Here is a 26,490-nt window from a genome sequence, read left to right as displayed (position 1 = left end):
TTGAATAACCAAATAAAGTAGTATTAGATAGTACCGATATTAATGACTGAATAGATAAATAATTTGGGAAGAAAAGACAAATCTCTCATGCCGTAGAAGTTAAAATAATGTTTGTAGATACCCTGTCCTCAAGAAGGGAAGCAAAACTCCCCACCCTTTATGTGTGGGCCACACATAGTGACTTTTCTTCCAAAGCAGTCAGTGTGGAAAGGAAATAAGAAGAGTCACTTAGAAGAATCGCTTGAATCCAGGAGGCGGAGGTTACAGTGAGCCGAGATCGCGCCACTGCACTCCAGCCTGGGTGACAGAGTGAGACTCGGTCTCAAAAAAAAAAAAAAAAAAAAAAGAAGAGTCACTTTACAGTGGAGAAATGTGCAAACACTACCCTAGCCAGGTAGGTGATCAAGGTTAACATCAATCGTGATAAGTCATGTTGATACTGTGGGCCCTTTGATATGATGTAATGAAAATGGCAGTTCACCTCTGTAGGTCTTCTTCCTAAAACATACATCTCCAATCTAATCATGAGAAAAACATCAGACAAATCTCAGATGAGAAACATTCTACAAAATACATAATAAGTACTCCTCAAAACTGTCAAGGTTATCAAAAACAAGGAAAGTCTGAGAAACTGTCCCAGCCAAGGGGGGCGTAAGGAGACACGAAAACTAAATGTAAAATGTTCTGGAAGGGATCTTGGAACAGAAAAAGGACAGTAGTAAAACTTAGAAATTTGAATAATTATGGGCTTTAGTTAATAACAATGTATCAATATAGGTTCATTGATTGTAATAAATGTACCACACTAATGTAGGATGTTAGTAATAGAGGAAACTGGGTATGAGGTCTATAGGAACTCTCTGTAGTATATTCATATTTTTCTGTAAATCTAAAACTGTTAATAAATAAAAAGTTTATTTACCCCCTCTCCCAATAGTGGACTTCCTAAATAAATTACAGTAGCTTCATTAAATGGAGTATACTACAGCCTTTAAAGTGGATGCAATAGATATTTATATGTGCATCAGAAAATATTCTTGGCTGGCCTTGGTGGCCCACGCCTGTAATCCCAGCACTTTGGGAGGCTGACGTGGGTGGATCACTTGAGGTCAGGAGTTTGAGACCAGCCTGGCCAACATGGTGAAACCCTGTCTCTACTAAAAATATAATAATGAGCTGGGCATGGTGGCGGGCACCTGTAATCCCAGCTACTCGGGAGGCTGAAACAGGAGAATCATTTGAATGCAGGAGGCAGAGGTTGCAGTGAGCTGAGATTGTGCCATTGCACTCCAGCCTAGGTGACAAGAGTTAAACTCAGTCTCAAAAAAAAAAAAATTCTTAAAACATTGTTAAAGTGAAAAAAGTCAGTAACAGAATAATACATATGCCACAATCTGATTTTAAAAATACCTGTTCATATGGGAAAAGTATAGAAGGCCAAATCAACATGCTAAGAGAAATTGTCTATAGGTGAGATAATTTCCAATTGTTTAATTTATTTTTCTTTTTACTTACCTCTATTCTCTCTCTTTCTCTCTCTCTCTCTCTCTCTTTTTTTAAGACAGGGCTCATTCTATTGCCCAGGCTGGATGGAGTGCAGTGGCGTGATCACAGCTCACTGCAGCCTCAACCTCCTGGGCTCAAGTGATCCTCCCACTTCAGCCTCCTGAGTAGCTAGGACTACAGGCATGTGCCAACACACCCAGCTATTTTCGTATCTTTTTTTACAGATGGGGTCTCATCATGTTGCCCAGACTGGTCTCAAACTCTGGGGCTCAAGCAATCAATCCACCTGCCTTGGCCTCCAAAAGTGCTGGGATTATAGGCATGAGCTACCGTGCCCAGCCTATTTTATCATTTTTAAATGATGGTTCACCTCTATGACAAAGCCTCAGCCAACATCATACTGAATGGGCAAAAGCTGAAAGCATTCCCTTTGAGAACTAGAACAAGACAAGGATGCCCATTCATACCACTCCTATTCAACATAATACTGAAAGTCCTAGCCAGAGCAATCAGGCAAGAGAAAGACATAAAGAGTATCCAAATTGGAAAAGAAAAAGTCAAACTATCTCTCTTCACTGATGATATGATTCTATACCTAGAGAACCCTAAAGACTCTGCCAAAAGGCTCCTGGAACTGATAAATGACTTCAGTAAAGTTTCAGGATACAAATCAATGTACAAAAATCAGTAGCATTTCTATGCACCAATAATGTTCAAGCTGAGAGCCAAAACAAGAATACAATCCCATTTTCAACACACACACACACACACACACACACACACACAAACCTACAAATACATCTAACAAAGGAGGCGAAAGAGCTCTACAAGGAGAACTACAAAGTACTGCTGAAAGAAATCATAAATGACACAAATGGATAAACATTCATGCTCATAGATTGAAAGAATCAATATTGTTAAAATGGCCAGACTGCCCAAAGCAATCTACAGATTCAGCACTATTCCTACCAAACTACCAATGTCATTTTTCACAGAATTAGAACAAACTATTCTAAAATTCATATGGAACCAAAAAAGAGCCTGAATAGCCAAAGCAATTATAAGCAAGAAGAACAAAGCCAAAGGTATCACATTTCCTGACTTCAAACTATACTACAGGGCTACAGTGACAAAAACAGCATGGTACTGGTACAAAAACAGACACATAGACCAATGGAACAGAATAGAAAACCCAGAAATAAGGCTGCACACCTTAGTCATCTGATCTTTGACAAAGTTGACAAAAATAAGCAATGAGGAAAGGACTCCCTATTCAATAAATGGTGCTGGAATAGCTGGTTAGCCATATGCGGAAGAATGAAACTGGACCCCTACCTTTCATCACATATACAAATTAACTCAAGATGGGTTAAGGATTTAAATGAAAGTCCTCAATCTATAAGAATACTAGAAGAAATCCTAGGAAACACCATTGAGGACGTTGGCCTTGGGAAAGAATTTCTAAGTCTTCAAAAGCAATTGCAACAAAACCAAAAATTGATAATTGGGGCCTAAGTAAACCAAAGATCTTCTGCATGGCAAAAGAAACTATCAACAGAGTGAAAAGACAATCTACAGGATGGGAGAAAGTATTCACAAACTATGCATCTGGCAAAGGTCTAATATTCAGAATCTGTAAGGAACTTAGAACAGTTCACAAGCAAAACCCAAATAAACCCATTAAAAAAGTGGACAAAGTACATAAACAGACCCTTCTCAAAAGAAGACATACAAGTGGCCAACAAACATGAAAAAAATGCCCAGCATCACCAATCATCAGAGAAATGCAAATCAAAACCACGGTGAGATACCATCTCACACCAGTCAAATCGCTATTATTAAAAAGTCAAGGCCAGGTGCGGTGGCTCACGCCTGTAATCCCAGCACTTTGGGGGGCTGAGGCGGGTGGATCACGAGGTCAGGAGATAAGACCATCCTGGCTAACATGGCGAAACCCCGTCTCTACTAAAAATACAAAAAATTAGTCGGGCGTGCTGGCAGGCGCCTGTAGTCCCAGCTACTCGGGAGGCTGAGGCAGGAGAATGGCGTGAACCCGGGAGGCGGAGCTTGCAGTGAGCCGAGATGGCGCCACTGCACTCCAGCCTGGGTGACAGAGCGAGATTCCATCTCAAAAAAAAAAAAGTCAAAAAACAGCAGAAGCTGGTGAGGCTGTGGAGTAAAGGGAATGCTTATACATGGTTGGTGGGAATGTAAATTAGTGCAGCCCCTGTGGAAAGCAGTTTGGAGATTTCTCAAAGCACTTAAAACAGAACTACCATTCAATCTAGCAATCCCATCACTGGGTATATATCCAAAAGAAAATAAATCATTTTACCAAAAAGATACACGTGCTTGTATGTCTATAGCAGCACTATTCACAACAGCAAAAACATGGAATCAACCTACGTGCCCATCAACAGTGGACTGGATAAAGAAAATGTGGTATATATACCATGGAATACTACACAGCCATAAAAAGAATGAAATTATGTCCTTGGCAACAACATGGATACAGCTACAGGCCATTATCCTAAATGAATTAATGGAGGAACAGAAAACCAAATACTGCACATTCTTATTTATAAGTGGGAGCTAAACATTGGGTACTCATGGATATAAAGATGGCAATGATAGACACTGGGGACTCCTAGGGAGGGAGGGAGGGGGACAAGAATTGAAAAACTGTTGGGTACTACGCTCACTACCTGGGTGATGTGATCAGTCGTACCCCAAACCTCAGCATCATGCAATATACTCATATAACAAACCTGTGCATGTACCCTCTAAATCTAAAATAAAAGTTGAAATTATAAAATAAATAAATATAAACAAATAAAAAGTAAATGAAATAAATGATGGCTCAGTGTATCATGCATGATGTGGTAGGCAGCATTTTCAGGTGACCTCCAATGAGCCTTGCCTAATCAATCGCCTTCCCTTGAGTGTGTGGGGGACATGTGCATACGAGGACGGTCACTCCTTTGATGGGTGACATTATATGACAAATGTGAGAGGATTTTTGCAGATGTAATTCAAGTCCCTTGCCTGAGATTGGAGAAGATGCTGCGGGTCTTGAAGAAACACGCTGCCATGAGTCTACAGCTACAAAAAGATGAATTCTGCCAACAACTGCCTGAGACCACAGCCCTAGCCAGTATCTGCATTGCAGGTTTGTGAAACTCACTGAGGACCCACCTAAGTCATGCCCAGACGTCTGCCCCAAGGAATCAGCAAGATAATAAATAGATGTTGTTTGGGCCACAACGTTTGTGATAATGTGTCATGCAGCAGTAGAAAACTAGTACAGATAATGAAAAATAATAATAAAGGATGGGAAAGTCAACTTAGGACAAATAGAATGAGATCATTTCATTTTCAAACACATAAAAATGCTTTTCTTATCCAGCACCGTGGGCCCGTTAGGTGGACCTCTGTCATTCAAAGTATTCACGGCTCCAGGCTCCAAAGTTTTTCAAACTACCCAGGTAAAGTTGTTTTATTCTATGCCAATGGATTAATCAAACCAAATGCGGCTAGGCGCGGTGGCTCATGCCTGTAATTCCAGCCCTTTGGGAGGCTGAGGCGGGTGAATCACCTGAGGTCACGAGTTTGTGACCAGCCTGGCCAACATGGCAAAACACCATCTCTACTAAAAATACAAAAATTAGCCAGGTGTGGTGGCAGGCACCTGTAATCCCAGCTACTTGGGAGGCTGAGGCAGGAGAATAGCTTGAACGCGGGAAGTGGAGGTTGCAGTGAGCCGAGATTGCGTCACTGCACTCCAGCCTGGGAGACAGAATGAGACTCTGTCTCAAAAAAAAAAAAAAAAAATATGAAATAACTCAGCTGTAAAGGAAGAAGACAGAGAAAGCTATTAGAAAGCCTGTTCTTTTTCCCCTCCAAAATGGAAAACTCTTTTTAAAAAATAATACATGATCATTATTTTAAAACTCTAACAATACAGACAGAATGAAAGAACACCCTTCTAGGAAAGTCAGTTTCAAGATTAGGAAATCATTGAGAGGGTGAACTATTTTATGTATGTGAAAGAGGGAAAGGAAATGGCTTGAGATCCTGCACAGGGGCTGGGCCCTGAGTCCTAGGTGGCCCCCATAAAAGCTGCCATCACTGTGCTGCGGTCATCATTATGTAACATTTGCACAAGCCCTTTTTAATGTCCCAAACGCCTTCTTGTTTGTTAAGGCCTGGAGGGAAGAGATGGAGTTTGTAAGAGGAATGAAGTGAGAAGCCGGTTGTCCCCAGAAGGAGCCCACGCCAGACTCTTGCTGGGGCTGGCTGACCTCTGTCTGGGCTTCCCACACCCATCCCCCAACCTCCCTGAACTGTCACCTAGGCAGGCAGTGTGGTTACCCTAGACTGGGAGGGGTGCCCTTCTAGGAGTCATCAAACTGCGCCTTTGAAACCTCAGAGTATCATTTTGACTTTAAAAGGAGCAGAAAAAGAAGGGCTCTCTGAAGTGTGATTGAAGAATTAAGGATAAAGCTCTCGATCCAAAAATATTTGAATGACTACCTTTCACTGTGCTCTAATTCCACCATTAAAGAGTCATCTGGGGGGGATTTTGAAGGCTTTTCTGTTTTTAAGAAGCCCTTAATAAATGCAAACATCCCTAGGAGACATAATAGGGAATTTGACACCTCAGAGAGGATTAGATACAACCCGTTGATAGTAAGAGTATGGCTGAAGGGTGGAAAGAAAGCGAGATAAAGCCAATTTCCTGGGAGAGGTGGTGAGGGACAGCCTCTGCCTCTCTCACTGTCTTGTGTAAATAGGAGGCATGTGCGTGGCCAGGCGCCCCTCCTGCCTCCACTTCAGACATCGCCCAGGGATTGCGATGTGCTTGCCCACCGGCCTCGAGCATCCTTCTCAACACAGCTCCCCAGGGTGCCACTAGCAGTCAGCTGGGGCAGGCTGTGGGGATGAAGCTGCCCTGTCTTGCAGACCAGGTCCTGGGCAAGGCTTGTCTACCTAGAATGGGCACTTGAAACAGTCATTTCAAGATGCAGGGCAATAATTCAGATTTTGTGGTGCAAGATCCAGTGTTATGATAATGTTAGCAACCACCTAAATATGGTTTATAACACAACATCATCTCATTTAATTCTCACACCTGCCGCTCCCCACCCATGAATACATCACCAATCCCTGGGCTATGTCTGAAGTGGAGGCAGGAGGGGTCCCTCCACCACCTCTCCCAGGAAATTGGCCCTTTATCTCAGTTTCTTTCCACCCTTCAGCCACCCTCTTACTATCAATACTTTCATGAAACAGACAAATAAGAAAAGACTCAGCTAGCTCATGGTGGTACCAGGATCTCCATCGGAGTCTTTTAACACCAAACTCGTATTCTTTCCTGACCACCGCCCCGCCCCTCCCCGCCAGATCCTGACCCAGGCACAGTGTTGCAGATCTAATGCAGGTAATAGTGGAAGAATAGCACATATGTAAATAGGTAAACCTTCCCAGTATGGTTCCCACCCCATCACCCATCACTGAGACAACCTGGCTAACTAACTCACTGCCAGTAATTCCTATGTTCCAGAATCCCACGCTCACCAAAAAACAAAAATTTAAAAAATTCATAGATAACTTTTTGTTTTAAAAATGTAAACCATTCCAAAGTACACGGAGTAAAGGTAAGTCGTCCTTCACCCATCCTTAGCACTCCAAACCACTTTCTAGGCTAATCATTATTAACAGTTTGCTAGGCATCCTTCCAGACAGTTTTCTATGCATTTATATGCATATGAATGTAAATATTTGGGCCGCTGCGGTGGCTCACACCTGTAATCCCAGCACTTTGGGAGCCTGAGGTGGTTGGACAACCTGAGGTCAGGAGTTCGAGACCAGCCTGGCCAACATAGTGAAACCTCATCTCTACTAAAAATAGAAAAATTAGCTGGGCGTGGTGGTGTGTGCCTTTAGTTCCCCCCTACTTGGGAGGCTGAGGCAGGAGAATTGCTTGAACCTGGCAGACGGAGGTTGCAGTGAACTGAGATTGCTTCACTGCACTGCAGCCTGGGTGACAGAGTGAGACTCTGCCTAAAAAATATGTGTATATACATATTTATATTTATATCTATATTTATTATATATAAAATATTAATTATATATTTATTTAATATATAATTAACATTTATTTACTATAACATATTTAATATATTTATTTAATATAAAATATTAAATATATTTAATACATAATATTTAATATATTTATTTAATATAAAATATTTATATTATATATTATATATCATATATTATATATTATATATTGAATATTAAATATATATTAATATACTATATTTAATATATAATATATATTATATATATTCAAATATGCAGGTGTTAAAATGTATACCAACAGGACTTTCCTATACACATTGGTCTGCCACTTTTTCACTTCACGCTGTCTTGGGGACCTTTACATTTAAGTGTATATAAATTTGCATCATTCTTTTAAACTACTTCCCCAGTCGTCAATTGTATGTACATAGCCTTCTTTCTATCAAAGGACATTTATGTTATTAGCAGTATTTCAGTTTTACAAACAATGCTGAAGTGAACAGTATTGTAATTGCAATCTCTTGCGCATGAGCCAGTATTTCTCTAGGATAAATAAACTAGAAGAGAAATTGCTGGGTTAAAGTGTATATGTATCAGTTGTAGTAGCTGGGAAATTAAAAAAGAGAAAAAAAGAGTATATGTAGTTTACATTTTGATAGATGCTGCCAAGACCACCCCCAAAGCTGGTACCATTACATTTCTACCAACAGGGTCTAAGAGTACCTCTTCCCCCATCTTTGCCCACACTGGATATTATTAATCTTGAAAATCTTTACCATTGAATAGGTGAACACTGATATCTTATTGTTTTAATTTGCATGTCACTGATTATTAGTGAGATGGAACAATAGGCATTGTTTAAGTTTCTCATCTCACTTAACCTCTCAGCAATTTTATTGACACCCTCCCTAAAATCCCCACCTTTTCTTGGCTTTTGCGAGCCCCACACCACTCTTGGCTTTGTTTCTATCTATACCTCTGGCCTCTCTCAAGCAGCCTCCAGTCCTGACTCCTCCTTCCCTGGCTTTAAATATTGATGCTGCTCAACGCTTGGTCTTAGCTACTTCCTCCCTCTCCACAAAACACCCAGGTCTCTCCATCTACAGTCTCTCCTCTGACAACCTCATTCAGACCCTCTGAGACTTTTATTTATTTTTTATTTTTGAGACGGAGTTTTGCTCTTGTTGCCCAAGCTGGAGTGCAATCGCACGATCTCAGCTCACTGCAACCTCTGCCTCCCAGGTTCAAGTGATTCTCCTGGCTCAGCTTCCAGAGTAGCTGGGATTACAGGCATGCGCCCAGCTAATTTTATATTTTTAGTAGAGATGGGGTTTCTCCATGTTGGTCAGGCTGGTCTCGAGCTCCCAACCTCAGGTGATTCTTCCACCTCGGCCTCCCAAAGTGCTGGGATTACAGGCATGAGCCACCTCGCCTGGCCCATTGAGGCTTTAAATATTGTCTGTACACCAATGACTCCCAAATTTAATCTCTATCCTTGCCTCTCCTCTTGCTGTACACCTGGCTATTCCACATCTCTACTTGGATATCTCAAGAGCATTCCAAAACTGAACAATTCCCCCAAAGTACTCCTTTTTTAGGGTTCCCAATTCAGTGATTGTCTTGCCAACCTCTGGTTACTCAACGAGAATCTTGGGAGTCATCCTGGACTCCCTCCCCATGACTCCAGTATCCAATCCATTCCAAGTCCTGTGGGCTCTATGTCCAAAGTGTCTCAGGAAAGTATCCCCTTCTTTCCATCTCCACTGGTCCCATCTCCCCAGAACTTCTGCAAGCGCATCTTAACTGGTTTCCCTGAATCCATGCTTGCCCTTAGCCAGCATGTTTTCTACAATATAGCCAAAATGATTTTCAGAAAGCAAATCTGATTATGTCACTCCCCTGTATGAAGATACAGCCACAAACTTGTTAAACACAAAATTATTTACCAAAAGAAAGAAAGGATGAAAAAACTTAAATATTCACAAATATCAGATTGGGCCAGGTGTGGTGGCTCATGCTTATAATCTCAGCACTTTGGGAGGCCAAGGTGGGCAGATCACTTGAGTCCAGGAGTTCAAGGCTGCAGTGAGCTAGGATCATGCCACTGTGTTCCAGCCTGGGCAACAGAGTGAGATTCAGTCTCTTAAAAAAAAAAAAAAGTTAATTAAGTAAAAAATACAGATCAGTCAGACACACTTACTATATCCATTTGATGAAACAGTAAGCAGTTATAAAAAACAAGTGTAGTTCTGGGAAATGTTAAGAATCAGATAAATGCTATTATTTAAAAATCTAGAGCAGTGGTGTCCAATAGAAACACAACATGAGCCTCATATATAATTTAAAATTCTTTAGTAGTCATGTTTTAAAAAGTAAAAAAAAAGTTAAATTAATTTTCATAATGTATTTTATTTAATCCAATATTTCAAAAATTTAACATTTCAACGTGTAATCAATATAAAAATTCTTATTGGGGTGTTTTACATTCTTCTTTCACACTAAGTCTTCAAACTTGAGTATTTTTTCGTGGGGGGGGCAGGGTTTGGTGTTTTGTTGTTTTTTTTTGAGATGGAGTTTCACTCTTGTTGCCCAGGCTGGAGTGCAATGGTGCGATCCCAGCTCACTGCAACCTCCGCCTCCCGGGTTTAAGAGATTATCTCGCCTCAGCCTCCTGAATAGCTGGGATTACAGGCACCCACCACCAGGCCCAGCTAATTTTAGTAGAGACAGGGTTTCACTATGTTGGCCAGGCTGGTCTCAAACTCCTGACCTCAGGTGATCTGCCCCCCTCAGCCTCCCAGAGTGCTCGGGTTACAGGCGTGAGCCACAGCGCCCAGCTTGTGTGTGTATATATACACGTATATATATATTTTAAACAGTTATGCATTTATTTTCATGTGTAAGAAGACAACCATAACTGCCACGTGAACATGACTGTAGATACACAGCTCAGCACAAGGCTAAAGTCAGAAGTGAGTGAAAACAAAATAGCACGTTGATTTAAGTGAAATAACAGAGCAGGAGGCCTTTGGTTATGATAAAAATTGTGGAGGTGGTCTGTGAATGCAGAAGTTCGGGGCTCACTTCTCCAGGCTTAGGGTGAGATGCTGTGCTCTGGGCTGAAGCCCCTGGGGTTCTACAGAGAAGCTTGCCCAGTGCACGGCCCCTGTGACGTTCTCCCAGGAGCCTGTGGTACAGCAAGACCCCAGGGAGGAAAGCACATTCTGTTTAACTTGTCCATGCCCTACAAAATGTCTTAGAAGTGATGAAGCAACGATGATGATTCTCTTTCAAAGGGAAGAAGAATCTTCTAGACGTGGCATTGAGGAGTCAGTGGTTACAAGACGGGCTGGGCTACAGGGCCCGAGTGGGTCTTGGGGTCATAACTAGGGGACTGAAGGGACATCTGTCCTGGAACCGTCCTGGAGAAGTGCTTGTGTGTGTTTGGGGGTGGGGTGGTGCATGGCCCCTGTCAAGGCTGCAGGAGGCACACTCGGCCCTGTGCCCAGCATGCAACAGGCTCTCACCCCATGCCTGCTGACTCACTACAGCACCCGGGAGGAGGTGCCAGAAGGCAGATTGGGGGCTGCTAACATCCCGGGTATCTGTGGACCACCCTCTCCTCCTAGGCCTGGGCCTCAGCCCCACTTTAGCACCACACATTCCAGAATGAGGAAGTCCAGGCTGTGCCCCCAATGGGTCCCATTCTTGTACGTGTGCAAAGCAAGGGGAGGTGTTTGCTGTTACATTCTTTCCTCTAAATCCAAAGAGTGTTGATTCCCATCATTTCAACCTCAGCATTTTCTTTTCTTTCCTTTTTTCTTTTTTTTTTTATTTTGAGATGGAGTTTCACTCTTATTGCCCAAGCTGGAGTGCAGTGGCACGATTTCGGCTCACTGCAACCTCTGCTTCCTGGGTTTAAGCCATTCTCCTGCCTCAGCCTCCCTAGTAGCTGGGATTACAGGCAGCAGCCACCATGACCGGCTAATTTTTTGTATTTTTAGTAGAGACAGAGTTTCACCATGTTGGCCAGGCTGGTCTCGAACTCCTGACCTCAGATGATCCACCCGCCTTGCCCTCCCAAAGTGCTGGGATTATAGGCATTAGCCACTGCGCCCAGCCAACCTCAACATTTTCAAAAGCATTTTTTGTTTTTTTGAGATGGAGTCTCACTCTGTCGCCCAGGCTGGAATGCAGTTGTGCAAGCTCAGCTCTGCAACCTCTGCCTCCCACGTTCAAGCAATTCTCCTGCCTCAGCCTCCCAAGTAGCTGGGACTACAAGCATGTGCCACCACGTCTGGCTAATTTTTGTATTTTTAGTACAAACGGGGTTTCACCGTGTTGGTCAGGCGGGTCTTGAACTCCTGACCTCAAGTGATCCGCCCATCTTGGCCTCCCAAAGTGCTGGGATTACAGGCTTGAGCCACTGCGTTCAGCCTAAAAAGCACTTTGTCAGGGACTTTGGAGTTTTTCCTCAAACAGCTCAACCATGCAAAGCCATGCTGGTCTCAGCACCCCGACTAGACAGCTACAGTCAGTACTTGGGGTCCAAGTTTCCCTGGCAGACTCCCCCCAGCTTTCCCCTGGAAGTGGGGTGGGGCCAGCAAGGAATTCTGGGGGCGACGCGCATGGTCCAGGAACCTTCTGGTGCCCAGAGGGTAAAGGAGGAGTGGAAGGTCTGACGGCGCTCAGCCCCGCTGTGTCCTGTAAAGGATGGGCCGACTTGCAGGCTGGTCCCCATGGAGGCTCAGAAGGAAAGTGTGCAAGAGCAGGTCAGGAAGGGAAACCAAGTCAGGGAAGGGCCCCAGCCGGGGCTAGTGGTCTGCTCACTGCCTGACACCCGGCGGGCACTCTCAGCAGCACCCCGCAGCACTCTGCTTCAGGTGGCACGCCTTGCAGAAGAGACGGTTGTTGAGGGGGTAGCAGCCTTGGTCCGTGGGCTCAATAGACAGGAGGATCCTGCAGTCCTCATACCTGTAGCAATTTTCATGGAAGTTTCTTCCAGTGCACTCGATTTTGAAGGCAGATCTTTCCCATCCCGAGGAATGACGGGATTCTCACAGATGCTGCAGACGGGGGCAAATTTCCTGTAGAAGTCGTCCAGGCAGTACACCTCGTTCTGGCTGCCCAGGGCAAAGCTCTCATCCCCGACGCACCGGGCGCAGGTCACACACGTGAAGCAGGAGGGGTGGAAGGCCTGGCCCGGGGCCCGATGATGTGCTCCCGGACCACCTCGCCACACTTGCTGCACTTCTGCAGCGTGTCCTGGCAGCAGGGTTCGCAAAGGGGTCGCGCATCCTTCTGGTAGAAGCTCTGCCCAGCCAGCTGGCGGTGGCAGGTACGGCACGTGAAGAACTGGGCATGGTACTGCCTCTTCATGGCCTCCACAGCCAGCTCCTGGGGGGAGACAGTCTTATGGCAGAAGGCACGGATGTCTGTGGACGCCTCTCTCTCAACAGGCTCTGCTGGGGGAGGCGGCAGCTTTTTCCACGGGCCTGAGGGGATCCGGCCCAGGCTGGACTGAAGGTCCCTCCGCAGGGGCCTGTGGTGGGGGTGGGGATGGGGGCAGGTGCAGCTGCTCTAAGTCCGCAATAAGTGAGGCCCCCATTGGAGCAGGAGCCTCCTCTTCAGAAGGCAGGAGCGCCGGAGGGGACGGTGAAGCAGGTGGGAGGAGGTCCAGTTGGGGAAGCACGTCCTAACCATCCAGGACAGAAGGAGGGGGTGGACATCCCGGGCTGCCCGCGCCCCCGTGGCTCCGACCCCTGTGTATTTTATATTTACAGCATATCTCAATTCAGACACTAAATTTTCATCAGAAATACTTATCTCTGAAGACTTAGATTTTATAAAGTAAATTTACAGTTGAAAAGCAGATTCACATACCTACATTGTTCCAAAATACTTAAACGTTTTCCAGTAACTAAGTCAAACATCAGTTTTTAAGTTTAAATGTTAGTTAAAGATAAATAACATTGTCCAGGGAGAGTGGCTCATGCTTGTAATCTTAACACTTTGAGAGGCCAAGGTGGGAGGATCACTTGAGGCCAGGAGTTCAAGACCAGCCTGAGCAACACAGCAAGACTCCATCCCTACAAAAAGAAAAAAAGAAAAATTAGCCAGGCATGGTCGAGTGTGCTTTATAATCCCAGCAACTTTGGGAGGCTGAGTTGGGAGGATCACTCAAGCCCAGGAGTTGGAGGCTGCAGTTAGCAATAAATGCACCACTGCACTCCAGCCTGGGTAACAGAGTGAGACCCTGTCTCAAAATAATAATAAAAATAAATTTAGTTCTTCACTGGCAGTAGCCACATTTCTCCTTCTCCTTCTTCTTCGTTTTTATACAGGGTCTCACTCTGTCGCCCAGGTTGGAGTGCAGTGGCGTAATCACAGCTCACTGTGGCCTGGATCTTCTAGGCTCAGGTGATTCTGGCACCTCAGCCTCATGGGTAGCTGTGACTAGAGGCACGCATCACCATGCTCAGCTAATTTTTTGTATTTTTAGTACAGACAGGGTTTTGCCATGTTGCCCAGGCTGGCTTCAAACTCCCAGACTCAAGGGATCCACTCGCCTCGGCCTCCCAAAGTGCTAGGATTACAGGAGTGGGCCACTGTAGCCACATTTCAAGTGCTCATTTGCCACACATGGTTGGTGGCTACTGTATTTGTTGAATGATACATTTCTAGAGTAATATTAAGACTGAAATTTCCCTGATTCATTTACAAACTTTGCAAAAGTTATTATAAAAGTCCTTCAAAGGATAAAAATATTTCATCCTTACCTTTCTTGCAAATAAATGACAAATAAATATTAGCAAATTAAATCAAGGAATATTTTCAAATAATCATAGCCAAATATAATATATATATATTTTATTTTATTTTATTTATTTATTTATTTATTTTTTGAGATGGAGTCTTGCTCTGTCACCCAGGCTAGAGCGCAGTGGCGTGATCTTGGCTCACTGCAAGCTCCGCCTCCTGGGTTCAAGCGATTCTCATGCCTCAGCCTCCCAAGTAGCTGGGATTATAGGTGCCTGCCACCATGCCTGGCTAATTTTTGTATTTTTAGTACAGACCCAGTTTTGCCATGTTGGCCAGGCTGGTTTCGAACTCCTGACCTCAGGTGATCCTCCTGCCCCTGCCTCCCAAAGTGCCGGGATTACAGGCGTCAGCCACCTCGCCCAGACAAATAGAATATATTTAAGAAATGAACAAATGATCCTTCTTGAGTTTTCCTATTGGTATAAGATGTCCCATTTACAATCAGCATAAAAAATAAAATACAAATAAATACGCTTAACAAAAATGTGCAAGATATTTATGAAGAAATGATAAAACTTTGCTAAAGGGCATAAAAGAAGATGAAAAGTGGAGAGGCACCGTCCAAGATCCTGGGAGGAAAGACTAATTATTGGTAAAGATGTGAAGCCTTCTAAAGTTCATCTATAAGTTTAAAGTAAGTCAAATCAAAATGCTAAAGAAAACATTCGTTGGTGGGTGGGTGGGACTAGTTAAACTAATCCTAATGTTTATCTAGAAGAATAAACAAATAAAGAATAGCCAAGAAAATAATGAAGAAAGAATAACTTGTGCTACCTGATATGAAACTGTAGTGATGAAAAACATTGTGGTACTGGAGCAAGAAAAGACAGATCCATGGAGCTAGACCCATGAATTTAGGAGATTTTGGTAAATAATGAAGATGATATTTCAACTTGATGGGGAAAATATTGATTATTTAATAAAAGTTATCCATACATCGGATATCCTTTGGAAAAAAAAGTAAAGTTGTCTCCTACTATACTCCTAAATAAATTCCAGATAGTTTAAGGATTTGGAAATAAAACAAAGAAACAAAAACTCAAAAGTCCTAGGAGATAGTAGTGGATTACATTTTAAAAGAATTTTGGGGGCCAGGTGCAGTGGCTGACGCCTGTAATCCCAGCACTTTGGGAGGCCAAGGCAGGTGGATCACGAGGTCAAGAGATCGAGACCATCCTGGCCAACATGGTGAAACCTCATCTCTACTAAAAATACAAAAACTAGCTGGGCGTGGTGGCACTTGCCTATAGTCCCAGCTACTCAGGAGAATGGTGTGAACCCAGGAGGCGGAGGTTGCAGTGAGCCGAGATTGCACCACTGCACTCCAGCCTGGTGACACAGTGAGACTCAGTCTCAAAAAAAAAAAAAAAAAAAAAAAAAAAAAAAAAAGAAAAGAAAAAAGAATTTGGGGATAGGGAGGTCTTTTGGTAATGTGGTGTTAAGCCACAAGTCATAGAGGAAGTGATTGGCAGGTTTGATTATTTCAGCACACACTACCAGTTACCAGTGAGATGTAAGTAAAAATCTACTGGGACCTTCTGGGAAAGAATTTCCTCACTGATGAAAATAGTAGATCTGGGGGATGGCAAAAAAATTCTTTGTCCTTATTCTCTTCTTTTTTTTTTTGTCCTCATCCTTCCTAATCAGAGTACGAGGATGTCATATTCAAAGGTGTGGCAGGCATTTTGTCTCACTGAGGGAAGGTACTGTCAACACACACTAAATGGCAAATCTGAAGGACATACAGAGACTGATGACATCTTTGAACCACCAGACCAATCCTGTGACCACCTACTTCTGAATTTCAGGTTAACTAAACAGCTAATATTGTATGGTTTAAGGCCATCACTTGGCTTTTTGTTTGCTCAGGCTGGTACAAATACATAAAAATACACTTTGGGAGGCTGAGGTGGGTGGATCACTTGAAGTCAGGAGTTTGAGACCAGTCTGGTCAACATGAGGGAACCCGGTCTCTACTAAAAATACAAAAATTAGCTGGGCATAGTGGCATACACCTGTAGTCCCAACTACTCGGGAGGCTGAGGCAGGAGAATAGCTTGAACCCAGGAGCCAGAGGTTCCAGTGAGCTGAGATCATGCCACTGCACTCCAGCCTGGGTGACAGAATGAGACCCCATCTCAAAAGAAAACCCACCAAGTATATAAAAATAAAAACTTTCTATGGCAAAAGATACAATGAACTAAGTGAAAAAAAACAATTTCAACATAGATGTCAAGGTCAATAGCCTTGATATATAAAGGACTTTTACCAATCAATAAGGAAAGAAGAATCCTTTTATAAAATAAAATAGGCAAAACACATAAATAAGTAATTCATAAACTAAATTGGACAAATAAAGATATAAAAGCATGCTTCAACCTCACTGATAATCAAAGACTTACAGATTGAAACCAAAATGAAATCTCATTTTCAGCCATCTTATTGGCAAAGATAAAAAAGAGTGATAGTGGCCAATGTTGGAGATAGTGTGGAAAATCAGTTTATCTCATACATATTGGCGAAATGTGAATTGGTGCAATTTTCTAGAGGACTATTTATTGATATGATCAAATTTTAAAAGATGTATCCTTTTTTTCTCAGCGATCTTCCTTCTAGGAATTTTTTTCTAAAGGAGTAATCAGATATATGACAAAGAAGCGTACACGATGATGCTTAGTACAGTACTCCTTCTAATAGTGAAAAACGGAAAAATTAGTAACTCCTTATAATAGTGAAAAATTGAAAAAATAGTAATTCCCTATAATAGCGAAAAATTGAAAAAATAGTAATTCCTTATAATAGCGAAAAATTGAAAAAACTGTAATTCCCTATAATAGTGAAAAATTGAAAAAAGAGTAATTCCTTATAATAGCGAACAATTGAAAAAATAGTAATTCCCTATAATAGTGAAAAATGGAAAAATTAGAATATGTTTCCAACAAGAAGTGATTGGTTAAAGAAATTATGGTCCATTTATTCAATGTAATAGAATTCAATGTAGCCATCAAGAACGATGATGCATTCTTTTCGGCTCACTGCAGCCTCTGCCTCCTGGGTTCCAGTGATTCTCCTGCCTCGGCCTCCTGGGTAGCTAGGATTACAGGCACATGCCACCATGCCCGGCTAATTTTTGTATTTTTAGTAGAGACAGGGTTTCTCCATGTTGGTCAGGTTGGTCTCAAACTCCTGACCTCAGGTGATCCGCCCACCTCGGCCTCTCAAAGTGCTGGAATTACAGGCATGAGCCACCACGCTCGGCCCGATGATGCGTTCTATGTATTGATGTGGGAAGATACTCATGATTGAGTGTTAAGAAGGAAAAAGCAGTTTACCAAACCCTATCCAACAATGTGTTAGGAGTCTGTCTATATAAATGTGTGTTTAAACATACATAAAAACTTGAAGGATTTTAAAAATTAATAGTGACTATTTTTAGGAAGTGGGATTATGAGGGACTCTTTATTTCTCGGTATTGGTTAAATATTTTATATATCAGAAAAACAAATTTGATTCCAGTTTAGAAAATAAAATGTTTCCAGAAGAAAATGCAATGATGTGCAAAGAAACATAACATACTGCCAAGTTAAAAAATAGGATATAAGTTAGTGATACAGTAGGATTATTTTCACCGTGAGGCTAATTTTATTGAAAATTATCTAGAAAGTTGTAGACCAAAATATTAATAGTAATTACCTCTTAGGGGAAATGTGGTGGGAATTTGAATCGTTTTTATTTTATTGGTCATACTTCAGTGTTTAAAAAAGGTTTTTAAAGATATTTGTATTGCTTCTACAAAAAAAAGTTACTCATAGAAAACAAAAAAAAAGGAAGCAAAGAGAAAGATAGTGAGGGAGAGGAGGAGGGAAGAAAGGAGGGAGGGAGGGAGAGAGAGAGAAGAAGGAAGGGAGGGAGGGAAAGAGGAAGGACAAATCAAGTCTAACTTGGACCAAGCCCTCTTGGAGGTTGGCTAGGCTCCTGAGACGCCTACAAGATGTGTGTTGATTTGATGACAGTAAGTACAAACCTGATATTTATTCAACTTTTCGGTCTTTTGTCCTGCCACAAAGGACTGACTTGAGGGAACGCAAAACATATGATAAAACAGAACATTACAAATAAAAAAATTTCAGGATCAAGAGAAAATAGCGATGTACTAGAGAGACAGGAATTGGGAGGAAGCAGGGTCGTAGACACTTAGGAAAGTTCAGCTGCAAGGTGAGCTCCCCTGAGATTCCACAGTTCTGAGGTCCTCTGCCCAGCTGGTTGGAGACCTGCAGTATCTGAGATTCTGCACAGGGTGAGCCCAGGAAGAGGCTAATCTTGTAGACACGTTGTGGGTGTCTGTCCAGCCCATAATGACTCTTTTTCCCTTGTGTGGAAAAGGGAGCTTTCGGTCTAACAGTTAGCTGTGCTGGTTGAACCTCTCTCCTAAGCTGAGCAGGTCAGAGTGTCACCCCTAGACATTCCAACCCAGGTCTGAGAGCTGGCCGCAGTCTGGCTGGCCACTTGGGGTGGCTACACAAAGCCAAGTGCACCTCTTAGTTGGGGCCTTAGAGCCCACTTTCCATGAAGAAATAAAGAAACAAGGTTACAAAAACGATGGTATATTTTTAATGTTTATATTGAACAAATTAATGCTTTTAACACCGAAAAACACAGTGCCACAAAAATGTTCTGTTCACAAGATAATTACAGGATTTATTAAAAATACTAATTCATGGTGCACTACAGGAGGTGTGCTGCAGAGCCAAAGGGCTGTGCCAACCTCCTCCCCTCCCGCCACAGGCCCCCAAGGCTGGGGCAAGCAGGCCGAGGAAACTTAAGTGCAGCTGGCAGCAGCCAAACGTGGGGTGTTGCTGCTTCTGAGGATTCCCGGGGAGTCCATCTTCCAGGGTTTGGTACCCGGGTCCTTCTGAGCCGACTGCTCCTGCCCTGCGACATACCTGATATCCTTCCAACGAGGTCCCTCCTTCACTAATTCCATGATGTGGATTTCTACCACGGCAAGCAAAAGAACTTTGCCTGAAAGAACCTGCAGTCATCCCAGATTCTTTTTTTTTGGAGATGAAGTCTTGCTCTGCTGCCCAGGCTGGAATGCAGTGGTGCGATTTCGACTGACTGAAACCTCTGCCTCCTGAGTTCAAGCGATTCTCCTGCCTCAGCCTCCTGAGTAGCTGGCATTACAGGCATGTGCCACCACGCCTGGCTAAGTTTTGTATTTTTAGTAGAGACGGGGTTTCACCATGTTGGCTAGGCTAGTCCTGAACTGACCTCAGGTGATCCGCCCGCCTCGGCCTCCCAAAGTGCTGGGATTACAGGCGTGAACCACTGCGCCTGGCCCCAGATTCTTATTTTTTAGGGGAGGTCGGTTTTCCCCCTTGTGACCAATTCCCTTCCCAGGGAGAAAGACAATTTTCAGCTTCTGTGGTCCCAGACTGCAGTGAGTTCATACATATTCTCCCAAGGTGGTGGAGGATTGTTTAAAAGATGCTGAGTGGCAGGGAGAAGAATGTCACCTAAACATCTCTGCCACGGAAGGAGAGGTTTGGCTGAGCCTCAAGGACATAGGTTCAGACAAGGGCAGTCCCGGCTGCCTTACCTCCTGGAGCTGGAGAATGTCACGGAGCTTTGGGGTCCTCTTTCATCCTTCAAAGTGTCTCCTAGGGTGGGTTTGTCTTAAAACCAGCTTCAGAGGTGAGGGAAGGAAGGTGAGGTGAGGAATTTGTCCGCTAAGTGGTTTCTTGGCTGACTCTGCTCCTGGAAAACTGGAACAGTAGTAGCTGGTTATGCTTATGATCTCATTTCTCTGTGGTTCCCAAGGTGCCTAGAGTGAGCCTTAAATAAAGTAGAATGCCGGCCAGGAGCAGTGGCTCACTCCTGTAATCCCAGCACTTTGGGAGGCCGAGGTGGTTGGATCACGAGGTCGGGAGATCGAGACCAGCCTGGCCAATGTGGTGAAACCCCGTCTCTACTAAAAATACAAAAATTAGCTGGGCGTGGTGGTGGGTGCCTGTAATCTCAGCTACTCAGGAGGCTGAGGCAGGAGAATCGCTTGAAACCAGGAGGTGGAGGTTGCAGTGAGCCGAAATCACACCACTGCACTCCAGCCTGGAGACAGAGCAAGACTCCATCTCAAAAAATAAAAATAAAATAAATAAAGTAGATGCCCATTAAACCTTTTGTGGTCCCCCTTGCTGCTGGCAATACAAGGCCTTTGCCTCTTTGCTCAGGCAGCTCCAGAAGATTGCTCTGGGGCCCTCTTATCCTCCCATTCCTGAATTCATTCATTCAGTCAACAAATACTTCCTGAGCACCTATTTTGTGCTAGGCTCAGTGTAGGTGCTGGGACTACAGGGGTGATAAATAAGATGGACATGACCCTTTCTTTCTTGGAACTTAGATCTTCCTATCCACTTTTCGCCCCTTCCCCCAAATATATATCAAATAAAAACACAGAAACTTAAGAGAGAATTTCTCCTGCCACATGACAGAATACCAAGCACTCGTTTCAGAGAGAGAAAGAGAAAAGGAGAGAGAAACTAGAAAGAAAACTCCCAGCTTTAGGAGAGTCTCCCAGAACAAGGGTCCCATTTTTGTTATTCCTTGTTCACAAATCTCATGTCCCCCACTCGGTGCACACACACACACACACACACACACAATACATACGTTACTTGCACCGTTTACATTCATAACATGTACAGCTGGAGAGCAGCGAAGTCTGCCTCCCACATTATACAGAACGGATTGGCAGCTGGGACTGAAGGCGATAGAAATAAGCTATTGATCAAGGGTTAGGAAAGTACTGCCACTGGGATCCTGTGATGCTTGCAAGCTGAGGGCAGCAGTAAAGTGCTACACAAATGCAATAACATTTATAACCCGAGGGCAAGTGCTTTGTACATGAAAATAAAAAGCGGATCCTCTGTCTAATTCTTTCCCCCTCCTTGGGCTGGGCTGGCCTTTGACAAGTGCATGAACAGGAGCCTAAGCGGGGTCACCTGGATGGGCTGATTTCTGACTCCCTGGGCCAGTGACTGGGTCTGTTTTCCCATGTTGGTGCCTTCTTGTGGTCTGGGGAGTTACCTGCACATTTAAAGCTTCTCTGGGAGAAGCAGGGAAGCAGCCACGTTCCACCACCCTGAGAAACCACTTAATGCCTTGACCCCATGGGTCTTGCTTGGTTTGATTTGCAGACGTTGTCTGCTCCTGTTGGGAGCTGAACTTTTCACTTGTATGGATGCTGGAAATCACTCGTATGGATGCTGGAAATCACTCTTTAGAGCTTCCTTCTGTGACGTTTGTAAAGAGGAGAAATCCTATTTTTGGGAGAAATAGATAGAAAAGAGAGACAGTTCTGGAGGTACTACAAAACAGTAAATGGACCATGATGACTGGACCCGGGTAAGCCCGCTTTTTCCTCCAAAAGTCACCAGATCAGTGCTTCCTGACACCAGTCCTGTAAGAGACACCATTAAAATGGGCCAAAATAAATTGAGACTCAAAATAAATTGAGAAAAAGCTTCCTCTTGGAGATTCCTATTGCATTTTTGCAATTTAAAGCCTCTGAGAAGCCCTGCAGTAAAGGAGTTTAACTTTGCTTAATAGCATCTCCCAGATTTACTTGACTGCCAAACTATCCCCACCCTTAAAACTTCTTTCATCCTTTCTCTTTTTATTACCTAATGCCTATTAACAACATACTTTAGGAAAGCACTTACAGAAGGATTCGATATTTTGCCTGCCATGTACTGTATGCCTTCATGTGCCTTCAAGACACTGTGCACGAATTATTTCTACCCACCAAAATAGCTCTGCCAATATTATTATCCTATTCTCATTTCACATGCTATCCCATCCTATTTCCTAGATAAGACATATGAGGCTAAGAGTGGATAAGTCACCTGTCCAAGGCCCCTCAACTAAGTAGTAACTTAGTGAAGATTCTTTTTTTTTTTTTTTGAGGTGGAGTCTCGCTCTGTTGCCCAGGCTGGAGTGCACTGGCATGATCTTGGCTCACTGCAAGCTCCACATCCCATGTTCAAGCAATTCTCCCGCCTCAGCCTCCCAAGTAGCTGGGATTACAGGTGTCCACCACCACGCCCAGCTACTTTTTTTTGTATTTTTAGTAGAGTGGGGTTTCACCATGTTGGCCAGGCTGGTCTCAAACTCCTGACCTGAAGTGATCTGCCCGCCTTGGCCTCCCAAAGTGCTGGGATTATAGACATGAGCCACTGAGCCTGATCAAACTTAGTGAAGATTCTAACCCAGGCCTTTCCAACTCCAAAACTCACATTTTCCATCATACCACGCATCTTGTTATATAGGATGAAGACTGACTTCTTTTTCTGCCAAAGAGAAAATGAGTTGCTCTTCTTTGGAGACCTTTGTCTCAGGATCCATCCATTCTCCTCAAGGCCTTGCCTGGTTCGTCTCAACCTCGTGCTGCCCCACACTTCCCTCCTTGTGGCTCATGGGAATTCCCATTAGAAAGCAGAAGCTGAATCTAAGTAGCTGTGGGCAGGCATCCCAGTTTTGCCATGTACTATTTATGTGACCTTAGGCAATTTACTTAACCCCTGGGTGCCTCAGTTTTCTTATCTATAAAATTTTAAATATGTACAAAACATCTGGCCCAGAATGCTTAGTAAATGTCAGTTGTTATTTTTACCGTTAATAATTAACAATAAGTCGTCATGAGAAAAAAAATACTTATTAGGAAAATGTTAGGGATTCCTACTTTAAATCAACTATCCTGGTGTGATAAGATACAGATATTTTAAGATGAAAAAACGGAAGCCTGTTAAGTCAGTGACTTTTTCAAGTGCACAACTAGCTAATAGCAGAACTGGGACCTGGATTCCCAGAGCACAGAAATTTAAGACACCCTGATGTGTCAAAAAGCTAAATGCACCTGAGAAAACAGAGAAACTTAAATCTACAGCTTTGGGAGCTATTTCCATGAAATCCAATCAGCAATGAAGATCCAATTTCCCTAAAATTATACGTTTGGTAAAATAAAAAATAAAAACTTTAATAGAAATTATTAGATCTGAACACACCTTCATTTCTTTTTCTTTTTTTTTTTTTTTTTTGAGACAGAGTTTCGCTCTTATTGCCCAGGCTGGAGTGCAATGGCGCAATCTCGGCTCACCGCAACCTCTGCCTCCCAGATTCAAGCGATTCTCCTGCCTCAGCTTCCCGAGTAGCTGGGACTACAGACATGCGCCACTACGCCTGGCTAATTTTGTATTTTTTAGTAGAGACGGGGTTTCTCATGTTGGTCAGGCTGGTCTCGAACTCCCGATCGCAGGTGATCCGCCTGCCTCAGCCTCCCAAAGTGCTGGGATTACAGGCATGAGCCACTGCGTCCAGCTCACCTTCATTTCAAGAGTTCATTTTCAAAAACTGGAAACAGGGCCTACTTGTATTGGCTAGTGTCATATTTTATTTGTTTGTTTGATTTTTCTGGTTATTCACAATTACTCAGGACAAAACATGTTTCTTTAAAACAACATTTTCGTAAATTGAATTAGGTTCCAATAACATGTGAACGTAAAATTTCTGTGTTAATGTTGTCATACTCTCCGTTGGTTTTGCTCCGTGATCTTTTTGGTTTTGCCTAAGCTGCTGAGGCGAGGACACTCCGGTAGGAAATGAGCTGTCTTTAGGCACGGTTAGTCACAAAGCTCAGGTCTGAGCATTGCCACTTGAAATGAATCCGTTCCCATCAACCCACTGACGTTTATCAAAGGAAATATAACATTCATCCAGCTTGGAATTGGAATGAGTTTTTCTTTTCTATTAGATGAACAGCGACAACTCGATGTACTTGGAAAAATAATAAGTTTATACTTATGCTAATTGAGGAACTAGTATTAAAATAAAGTGTTTGTGGCTCTGAAACTCATAATACCTGTACCTTCAGGGAGTCAAAACTCCCCAAGTGGCTATTGGAATATGCTTCTTGTTTTTAAATTCTGACTCTCACTAGCTTAGAACATAATGTTTCAGGTCGCTTCTTCTCTGTGTCATCTCCATATCCACCAATGCAATTCTTAGCCCCAAGCCCCCAACCTACTATTACCTCTAGTTTTGTCCACCAACCCAGATGCTGAGATGGCTGAAGTAGTGTCATTTTAAATTTAATCCATTCCTCTTTCTTTCACTCACAGCACCCGTTTTCAGTAAACTCGGTCATCTGCAACTTCTATCTCATCAGTTCTCTGTAAGCAAGGAGAGGGAAATGAATGGTACGGCATGTCCATTTTACAGGCAGGAACAATGTGGACTGTACCCCTCCCATCTCAACAACATTATAGTGCTGAAGAAATTTGGGTTTTTTTTGCATAATGAAGTATAAAACACAAATTATCAACCTCTGTTCAGCGCTAGGACAATAAGGCTTTCATCAAAGAAGGATACAGCTACAGAAATGATGCTTTTTGCCTTAAGGTTTTGAGTTCTGAGAACCTTGAAGACATTAAAAAATTTTTTTTATTTTTTTAATTTTTTGAGACAGAGTCGCTCTCTGCCGCCCAGGCTGGAATACAGTGGTGCAATCTCAGCTCACTGCAATGTCCGACTCCTGGGTTCAAGAGATTCTCCTGCCTCAGCCTCCTGAGTAGCTGGGATTACAGGCACATGCCACCATGCCCAGCTAATATTTTGTATTTTTAGTAGAGATGGGGTTTCGCCGTGTTGGCCAGGTTGGTCTCGAACTCCTAGTCTCAATTGATCTGTCCACCTCGGCCTCTCAAAGTGTTGGGATTACAGCCATGACCCACCGCGCCTGGCCCATTTATTATTTAAATTGTTCTCCTAACATTGCCACTTATGAGGAAATAAAATCCTACTTTAGAGAGAAAGAAAACGGGGCTAAAAAGAAAGTAATTGGCTGGACTTAAAATGACAGAATAAAATCTAGGCCCTCTGCTTCTCCATTCCCACTGCTTTGGGGTGCGGTTCTCCATGTGTTCGAGCTTGAATGCACACAGCTGGTTGGTTTAACACTAATGGGTGTCAGGTTCATTCAAAGAGCACGACCTCAGTATGTAAATTATTCAGCAATGAGGTTGATGTGACTATTTATAGGTCATAAATCAGTTATAAACTCAGAAATATGAGAACAGTTCCCTAAATAGGCAATTGTTACCTATCCAGGGCTTAATTTAAATATGCAGGGCTGAAGCTGGGCATAATTTCCTATCTGACACCCTTTACATTGGGCTTAGGAGAAGTGGATAGGAAAGGTGCATTAATTATAGCAAGACATCAGGGCTGAGTCCAGGTATGCCAAAATAGATTTGTATCTTGGGCAAGCTCCAAACAGTTGCTAATGGCTGCCTGATGCATTGTGTTGAGAAGGATTCTGAGGTCAAGTTTAGGCCCTGGGAAACCCACAGATTTGCCATCCCTGGTTTGCTTAGTTCCTATCCTTTACCCATCAGCAAGAGATGTTTCATGAAAGTAAGAACACTGGGTCACACTTTTTCACCATAATTGTCCTTCTGGATTGTGTATGCTGATAGATCTCCTGCAACCAATCAAGGAATGAGAAACCAAATTGCCTCCTTTCAAAGATGAGAAGCCATTTACAGGATTGAGACAATCAAAAAGAAATAAGAGAGACCCAAAGGTCCAGCTGTAACAAATCAGGTTACTGGCTGGATTTGGGGGAACTCCCTGTTGCCATCATCCAAAGGGGGAGACTCCTCTGTCAGGTCTTGGTTCCGAGACCCAGTCTGTCCCATTCTTGTCCCCTTCGGTACTGTAGTATCTCTTTCTCTCATTCAGTATTCAGGTTGACTCAAATGTGCACTTACATCTTATTGCAGTGTGAGGGAATGCCGGGCCTAAAGATACACATTTGAGCTATAAGGTGCTCCAGTCACTTGGCCTTGGATAAAGCCCTAAACGAGTCCTCCTCCTTTAGTGTACAGGCCTTTCAAGACTCTGACCTCTGGGATTATGATTCCTGTGGCTGCAGTTTCTCTCGTTCCTCTCTCTAGACCCACATCAAACAAGCAATCACTCTTAGACCTTACTCTGGTCTCTAAAAAAAAAAATCAGGTCATG

General features: G+C 43.2%; 1 pseudogene; it reads right to left on the bottom strand.

The window, feature by feature from the left end:
• Nucleotides 1-12,443: 12,443 nt before the first annotated feature.
• Nucleotides 12,444-19,396, bottom strand: LOC100593735 (annotated as a pseudogene).
• Between the last annotated feature and the right edge of the window lie 7,094 nt (nt 19,397-26,490).

Source organism: Nomascus leucogenys, chromosome 15 (genome assembly GCF_006542625.1).
Source record: "Nomascus leucogenys isolate Asia chromosome 15, Asia_NLE_v1, whole genome shotgun sequence".
In the NCBI taxonomy this organism is placed as follows: Eukaryota; Metazoa; Chordata; class Mammalia; order Primates; family Hylobatidae; genus Nomascus; species Nomascus leucogenys.
The sequence above is the reverse complement of the archived record's forward strand: the minus strand, read 5'-3'. Positions and strand labels throughout refer to the sequence as shown.